Below are 9,013 nucleotides of genomic sequence, written 5' to 3'. Positions count from 1 at the left end.
AATCGGGTTTAATGAAGTGCAGTGTGGCAGGTTTTTTGAGAACCTAAGGGTATGTTATGAGAACTTCAAATTTCCTCCCCACCGCATAACAAATATGAATGAAACGGGCATTTCTACGGTGCCAAACACCACTCCCAAAGTTTACACAACAACAGGTAAACGGGCTGTATGCAAAGTGTCCTCTGGGGAAAGAGGTGACAATGTTACAGCTGTCTGTTGTGTTAGTGCTACAGGTTTTCCTGTTCCTCCAGCATTAATTTTTCCAAGGAAAAGAATGCACGATGAACTATACAAAGACGCGCCTCAAGGAACCCTTCCTCTAATATCGGATTCTGGATTTATGAACTCAGAACTGTTTGTACAATGGCTAAAGCACTATCAGAAACACATGAAAGCATCAGCTGACGACCCGGCATTGTTGATACTCGACAAACACCGCTCTCACTGTACCCTGGATGCAATTCTGTTTTGCAGGGAACATAACATTACATTGTTAACTCTTCCTCCTCATTCCAGCCATATATTTCAGCCATTGGACAAATTATTCTTTGGGCCATTAAAATTTGCCTACGCTAGAGATGTGGAGGCATGGATGACAACACCAGGGAACCAGGGAACCATGCATCTGCTGTTCAGCTTAAACGCGTAGCAGGTTTATTTCGAAGTGCTATGGTAGAATGGCCACTGTAGAAAAAGCAATAAAATCCTTTGAATGTACTGGTATATACCCTTTCAATGCAAATGTATTTTCTGCTGACGATTTCGCACCCTCTCTGGTTACTTTCCGCGAGATACACGACTGTGATATTAGGCCTGATTTTCATGCAGCTAGCTGTGAAGAAGTACCGTAGATGAAACTTCTCAGATCCCATTATGACCGCCTTCAGAAGCTAACAAAGAGGCTATGATAAACTTACATGACCAACCAAGTACCTCGACAAGTAATAAATCTCAGCTGTCCCACACACCAATATCCGAGATACAACCATCTCCAAAGGACAATTCGGCAGGGAAACGAAAAAGACGAGCACAAAAATCAGAAATACTGACGTCAATACCAGTGAAGAATAATATAGAACTGAAAAAGTGAGAGAGTGAAGAAAAGGAACGAATGAAAAATGCAAGCGAAAGAAAACTGGATGAGAAGAGGAATTGTTGTGGCAGCAAAATGAAGATCGGATAATGTGCTAGAAGATAATCAAGGGGGGAAATATGAATGCCCAGGCTGTGGATGTGATTTTGATGACGACTGGGTACAGTGTAATAGCTGTAGTGCATGGTGGCATGAGGCATGTTCCGACTATGAAGGCAGTGGACCATATGTATGCGATCATTGTTGATGATGAGTTTCGGGAACTCTTGCCCGACACAGTTCGTACTCTTGCCCTCCATGTCGTCCAAGAGTACGCAGAGTGTACTTTTACACTGAACAACTTGTACTGTCTTTGTAAGCAATTATGAAACATATTTGTACATATTTTGGTGAAACTGAACCATTATAGTAACTGTATGCATATTATGTTTACTGTTTTGAATTAAACGAGTCAAGATATTGTGCTGAAACATGACTGTCCCACGCACAGAAAGTGTTTTGTTTTATTTAAATAACATTTTTAATTATTATTATTATTTGTTGACATTTTTATGTTTTGTTCTATGGTTATGTATTTGGACGTATCTGCAACTACCATACTCTATGGTGTAATCTGAGTGAAGTCGAAGCTGAATTAGCAAGACCCCTCTAGGGAGCAATGGACTTAAACGGCAAATTGAACTTTTTATTCATAATTTACATAACAAAACTTTCATTGTTGGAAAATCATATTTTAAATTTAAGGCATTTTGGTGTATTAATCTGTATTGTATATTGTTTGTGTTTGAATTTGACGTGATAATTAAGTTAACAATCTTAGTGTTTCGGCCAATCAGAGGCCGTGTTACTTAAGATAAGCGTCACTACTGAATTAACGGAAAAGAGTCTTGGAACAACGGCGATGATGGCTACATAGCCCGGGTTTAAATCCCCTCAAAAATCAACGGAATTAAATAGCTGGGTAGATCATCCTACAACTAGGATGTTTAAAACGTCGTATAAACCTAAATTACCGATTGTTTAATTAGGGCACGTCCCAATTGACGTGTATTTAGGAGTGATTTACCGTGAGTAAAATACCGACTCATGATGCTATCCTAATTGAACTGTTTTTCTACTTACAAGCATCGTAATATTGCCAACGGACTTAAAAACATTGCATTTTATTGTTGAGTACGTTAAAGGCCCTATTGAGACAAACATTTTATTAAAAACAATTACGTATCCTGTTTCTACACTTGATTTAGTTCAAACACCCAGAGGTGAACTGAGACAGATTTCTCACGATGCTTTACCGCAATTATCTTTTGAGTTCAGCCGCGGTATACAAAAATTGACTTTAATCACGAACACAACAAATAAACATTTTTCTCGCGGTAATTTCCGAGTATAAATTGAGATTTCAACAGGCATAATTAATTTGAACTATATGAACTTTTGTTTTATTCCATCATGTGTGCAACATAACTCCAGTAATTTCAGAAAATATGAATGGTATACCACTGGTCCAACCATAAATTAATTATATTATTACTTGATTAAAGAATATTTGTGTTAACCATATGTTACCCTGTCGTTATTTTTCAGTGCATATGTATGTTTTCCCTATGATTTCAATTTGTCTGTTGTTTATTCTCGTGCCTTTTTTTTGAAGATTTAAAGTGTGAGAATATTTAATCTTTCTCTTATGTACCACACTACATTAGCCTTGACATAGTAAGGAAATTAAGTTGTGCATAAGGGTGGCGCCCATATATCAATTTTAAAAATAATCAAAGAATATACTTATTTGACTGAGCAATAAATAGCCAAAGAGAACTATTTATTATTTAAACCCTATTACACTGAGAGCCTCTTAACAGAGTGTAGGAGAATTTATGAACTATATTATTATTAAAATAGGAATAGTAATAAAAGTAAACTATTGTTCTACCTAACAACAACTCTACCATTTCTTTCCAGTTATACATATTCAATATTTTCGTGTTTCCTTAAAGTGCGTACTCTTAGCCACCTTTCCCTTACATAATAAAAAATATTTTGCTCATCCATAAAATTAAATCAGCAAGTAAAATATTGTTTTAAATCTCAAGGGTATTATTCTAGAAATAAAAAAAAGATTGTGTTGCATGTTTGGTTACATTTTAATCTGAAGAAAGTTCATAGCGACTGCATTGTATCTGTTTGAACATAGTTGGAGTTTATTATTGGAATACACACTTTGGCAGCCCTGACGTGAATGCTGCCCCCCTGATGTGCTCCAGGGGTGCGGGGTGGGGGAGGGATGAGCGCGTTCCGAGAGACGACCGTATAAATGTGTTTGCTTTTACACACTTTCACCAGTACCCACCAGTACCATGCAAGTCGCGACACGGCTCGTTATTGCCTTCTACCGTGCGATGCATAACGACAGGTTGGTCCCACTGTGGGGAAAAATATGTTCTACTGAATTTTTATGGAAGAACCAAACCTCTATTTCAAGTAGGTATCTGTAACAGCCAAAGTACCAGCGTCTAGCTAAGGTTCTACGATCGGTTGATGGCATGGAGTATTTCTCATTTAATGAAAACGCATTCTAGCGAAACAAAAGCCAATTCTGTGTTTGTTTTCGACGATATCATGTGCGAGCAGCAAAAATGATACAAGAGTACTTTTCCATGGGCAGACACGCCAAAGTAGACTGCATTTACTTGTGTCATACGTACAGTCGTATTTCAAAACATCTACGGGATAACGCAAACATCGTAGTACTTTTTTTTGCTTGGATGAACTTAATTTACGTCACATTTGTGATGATCATGTAAATAATGACACGACTTTCCAAGAATTCAAAGACATGTGCTCCTTGTGTTGGAAAAACGAACATGGATTCCTAGTTATGGTCAAGGACTGATCTCTATATAAGGGCAGGTACAAACAAGGTTTAGATCAGTGTATCATCAAACATGAGTCATAGCATTTCGATATTCGGTCGTAGCAGTCGAGACTTACGTACTGCTCTCAAGTCTCTCGACGCCGATATCCGCAAAAACATTTCACTACTGGACCAAAAAGTAGAAAGTATGAAGAACGAATTACTAGAGTATTTGCTAACCAATGCGCATTTTCGCGATAACGATCCGGAAAGTGGCATACATAAAGACGAAGATAATGAAAAAAATCGTCATTTTCACTAATCTCTTCAGTGAACTAGTAGTAGGTACATGGTGAAGGTTTAAAAAAGTTATAAAGTGGTCTACACTTTGACTATGTGTATTGGGATGACCCCAATGAATTAGTTGATCGTCTTACACTTCTACATGCTTCGCTTAGTACAAGAAACTATTCGCACATCAACGATATAGTCTCCATACTCGAAGAACTAAAGGAATTCGGCTACATACAATGAGTCTAACCGGAATCGCTCATGAACTACATGCTCCTGCACGAGAAAAATACCTTCGTCGCAAAGTCATAGTTCGCGGAATTGATGATTTATTCCAGGCGGGCTGTGTTGAGATGATACCATATCCCTGATTGAATAAAGGTTTCAAGTACATGTTGACAGTCATCGATGTGTATAGCAAGTTCGCTTGGGCTAGACTTGTGAAATCGAAAACTGCAACTGAAGTAGCCAAGGCCATGAACAATATTTTGTGTGATGGACGTGTACCGTCACACCTGCAAACGGACCTCGGGAAAGAATTCTACAATGCAACCTTCAAGGCTTTGATGAAGAAGTATGGCATCAAACACTACTCTACATTTAGTAATGTCAAAGTCTCCATTGTTGAATGGTTTAACAGAACTTTGCGCACCAGGATGTGGCAACAGTTCACGGCTAATGGAAATTACAAGTCGCTTGATATTTTGCAGAAACTAATAAGCGAATACAATTCCACAATGCATTCTACCACCAACATGAAGCCTAAAGACGTACATGATGATCACTTAATTCAAACAGTGTTTTCCAATACAAAGAAGAAAGATCCACGAAAGCGTAAAGGTAACATCGGTGACATTGTGCGAATCTCAAAGCAGAAAGGTGTCTTCGAGAAAGGTTTCACTGCGAACTGGAGTCCCTGTGTGACACATGTTCGTGAATCAGAGCTTAGGACCTACTACCTCAAAGATTTGGACCACAAGCCTATTTGTGGCGGCTTCTATGCAGAAGAGATTCAGCCTACGATGTATCCTGATACGTACTTGGTGGAGAAGATTATCAGAAGAAATTGACGATCCTACGTCAAGTCGTGGGGCTTCCCACCTCACTTTAATTCGTGCGTAGCAGATGCAGAAATGATAAAGACTTAAAGCAATTTGCTTGGTTTTTTTTTGTACTTGTAGTAGTGTAGAATTTATGTCTGTAAATGAACACGTGTTGGTAATTTTAATGAAAATAACTTATTTTGGTTTGAAACAAGGAGTAAAATCGACCGAATCAATCAGTAAATTAATGAGTGATTTTTAAAAATTATTTTTGAATTTTTCCCGAATTTCTAGGTTAATTATTCTGAATTTTCAAGATGGCGGCCAATGTCATATTTTATTTACTAGAGGTTGGTAGTAGAATTTAAGCTTCCTTTAGGATTTTTCACCATTTTTATTGGAATTAATATTTTTTACATACAATTTTTTTTTTACTCGATCAAGTACCCAATAAAGAACAGGAATCGATTGAATCAATAAATATATTAATTGAAGAATTTTTTTAGAAATTAATTTTGAAATTTTTTCCGAATTTATAGCTAAATAATTATGAATTTCCAAGATCGTATCCAAATTTCATTATGGCAGGCACCACGTTATAATAAATGATTACTGCACTCTAGTGGGTAAAAATTGTACTAACATGCCAGCAGTGCACTATAGCAGAAGAAAATAAGATGGTGGCATCCAGCAAACGAATGCAAGATGGCGAACATGACATCATACTAACTGGCTATATAATATACTACCTTGACATAAAGGTGGGAGTTTATTCTGCCGGTGGCTTCTGTAGAGGAAAGATCCATCACCTTTTTTTTTTATTTTTGCCCTTACGGAGTTCGAACCGCGGACTCCAAGCTCAATGACGTGCAATTCTTAAATATTATATTATTAAAACTTTATTAGTTAATTTTTTATGAATTTTAAATTTTTTCTAAAATTTTCTGATAACAGATTTTCAAGATGGTGGCTATAACGAAAATTGCAATGGTGATGTCATAATCCAATACGGCAGAAAGTTCTATAAAACAAAATGGCGGTATCCAAGTTGGCAGATCCAAGATGGCTGCCAGAGTCAAGGTCATCCAAGACAGCCACCATGATGTCACAATCCAAGATGGCGGACACGGTTCCAGTTTCACGACCTAAAGCCTGGGCTCGGAGGAACTATTATATACTACTATTATGGCTTCTCAAACTGCAGGGAATACTTTGCATATTAACAAGTTACTTTCCATTCTAGAAAAATGGACAAAGCTGGCAAAATTTCTAAATGAATACTTAGCATGCCATCATGCACAAGTTACGAACGGTGCTGGCACAAGTTTTCCACGTACAAAGTGGAAATTCGAGGTTTTCCTGATTTAATACAAATAGATCTGGTCAAATATATTTCATTCAATTATAAAAATAAGGGTTATAAGAATATTTTAACTCCTATTGTTTTTTATTCTAAGCGTGCATAAATGCTGAACCTCTTAAATAAAAGACAGGTGTGTGTTACAAAGATGATGAAAAATATTCTGAAAACATCACGCCTTTTTCACAAAAATTCAAAGTAATTGGGGTAAACGAATTAACAATAAGTCATGTTAAGGGGATTGGTGCAGGACAAAAAACAGTCATTCGTCAGAATTTGTTGGAAATGAGCTTAAGTGTTTTATAAATGCTTGTTTATTACTACTGTACGGCCAGCCAGCACGTATATAAGCTAGCGGGTGAGATTTGGCAAGTTAGTGGCGAGAGAGCTTCCGTGAGGGGAGGTTGTCGAAGGTTGCAGCTCGGAGGCCTGCCATCTAGCGGGAATCTTTCGAAGGTCTTCCACAATATCGCCTTTCTCTCTCTCTCTCTCCAACACGGACGGAAAGCGAACCGCGATAACCAGCTCTTATCTTCGCTTCCCATCTCGCCCTATCCTTCATTCTCGGATCAGGTAGCCGCCCTTCCCCGCGTAGACTTTCGTGTTACTCCAGGAAACCATGACAACCTGTGAAAAATTTGTCCAAAGCTGAATTTTTGTACTTTGGTAGAAATGACTATGCTTAATAACATATCGACAGTTTACCGCTGTAGACCTTGTGCGTTATCACCGAAAATTTGCATTTAAGTCCTAGGTGACAGCAACTTACATCAGTCCATTAAAATGCTACCCATTTATACAGTTTTTAGTTTTGACTGTCCGTAAACTTACCAAAATAAACTAGAAACTATAATACACCCATTAATGTAAGAAAAATTTTTTAATATTTAAGATATGATATAAAGCGATTAATTCACGACATATATTTTTTTTATCTTTGCCACCCAGATAAAAATACGATTTACACCAATTTGAAGAGCCCAATGCGAAAAAATGTCTAAATAAATGTTTATAATTATACTTTTAGCTTTAAGATAGTATATTTATAAAGAGTCTAGCATAATTAGTTGCCTCATTAAAGCTGTCCGAGCGTTGCAGTGTACTGCGGCCGTACTGATCTTTCACGGCCGGCGGGCTTTGAAACACGCTGCGTACTGCGACACACAATAAACTTGGTCTTATTTAAGGATTACTTAAAATATATTTAATGCATATGATAGGGTGTATTCACGTTACATCTTTTGAGATATACATATTTTTTTCTTATATGAATGATTTTTGATACAATAAAATTAACAATAAACAATTTCTGCTTGGAACTTGTAAATCAAAATTCTAGAGGACCTCTGGTTTTATATATGTGTGTTTGCATTTTGTTACAAAAATGTTATTATTAAAAATTATTTTAATACCAAAAGATATAATTATTTTTTATTTCTAATACATTATATTATTTTCGATCAGAACCATGCAAAATTTTAATGTAGCCTATATTATAAAAAAATATATATTTAATTGTATAAAATTAGTTTACTACATAACAATTGAAGAAAACGATACACCGTAAATGTAATTATTGAGTTTTGTCACTTTTATAACATAATTTGTATGATAATATTATTTTTTCCAGAAAATAAATAAAACATAAGTTGTGTTGTAAAATGTATTGATAGAATTACATACGTATTTAGTATTTTTTTTTCTAAGTTAATTTATTGGAGTGCTGCGCCTAGCTTACTTCGTTGAATTGCTAGTGGCAAAGAGCGGTGGTGGATGTTTTTGCAAGAGTTTGACCGCATTTTATGACCCCAGCTGTGAGAGGGTGTTCGTCCCAGAAATCCTAACGGTCAAGGAAAATAGCCTTTCTCTGTAGTCACGTACGGGTCTGCTACTCGCGCAATATCGTCAGTTTATCACAACTTTCCGGAAAGTTATATTGTTGTTATTTATTTATAATTTAGAAATTAAAGAGTCAATCATACTAAAATTTTTACCTAAGCAAATCGCATCCTGGAAGATTTTTACCTACGTTTGCAGCAAAAATCACTTGTAGTTAGGAAACTTTTATTCTTTCAGAGTAAAATTCAGTCTAGAATTACCATACATTAAAAACCTTAATTTTCTGGAGCAAAAAACGTCCCAGCACGAGTGACTTTAACACTGCTGCACACACACTACGCAGCTTGAAATACATCAGTGGTCAGACTATTGTACCAGACACTCAAAATATACACATTTAAAAATTTAAAACAAAAAATAAAAAAACGCAGACAATATTTATGAAGTGATTTTGACGCTACGCTCAACATATTTATGTAACATGTAGTCAAATTTCTATAAAAAAAATATTTTTTACTTACCTTTTATGATTA

This window comes from Bacillus rossius (assembly GCF_032445375.1).
Source record: "Bacillus rossius redtenbacheri isolate Brsri chromosome 9 unlocalized genomic scaffold, Brsri_v3 Brsri_v3_scf9_1, whole genome shotgun sequence".
Lineage (NCBI taxonomy): Eukaryota > Metazoa > Arthropoda > Insecta > Phasmatodea > Bacillidae > Bacillus > Bacillus rossius.
The sequence above is the reverse complement of the archived record's forward strand: the minus strand, read 5'-3'. Positions refer to the sequence as shown.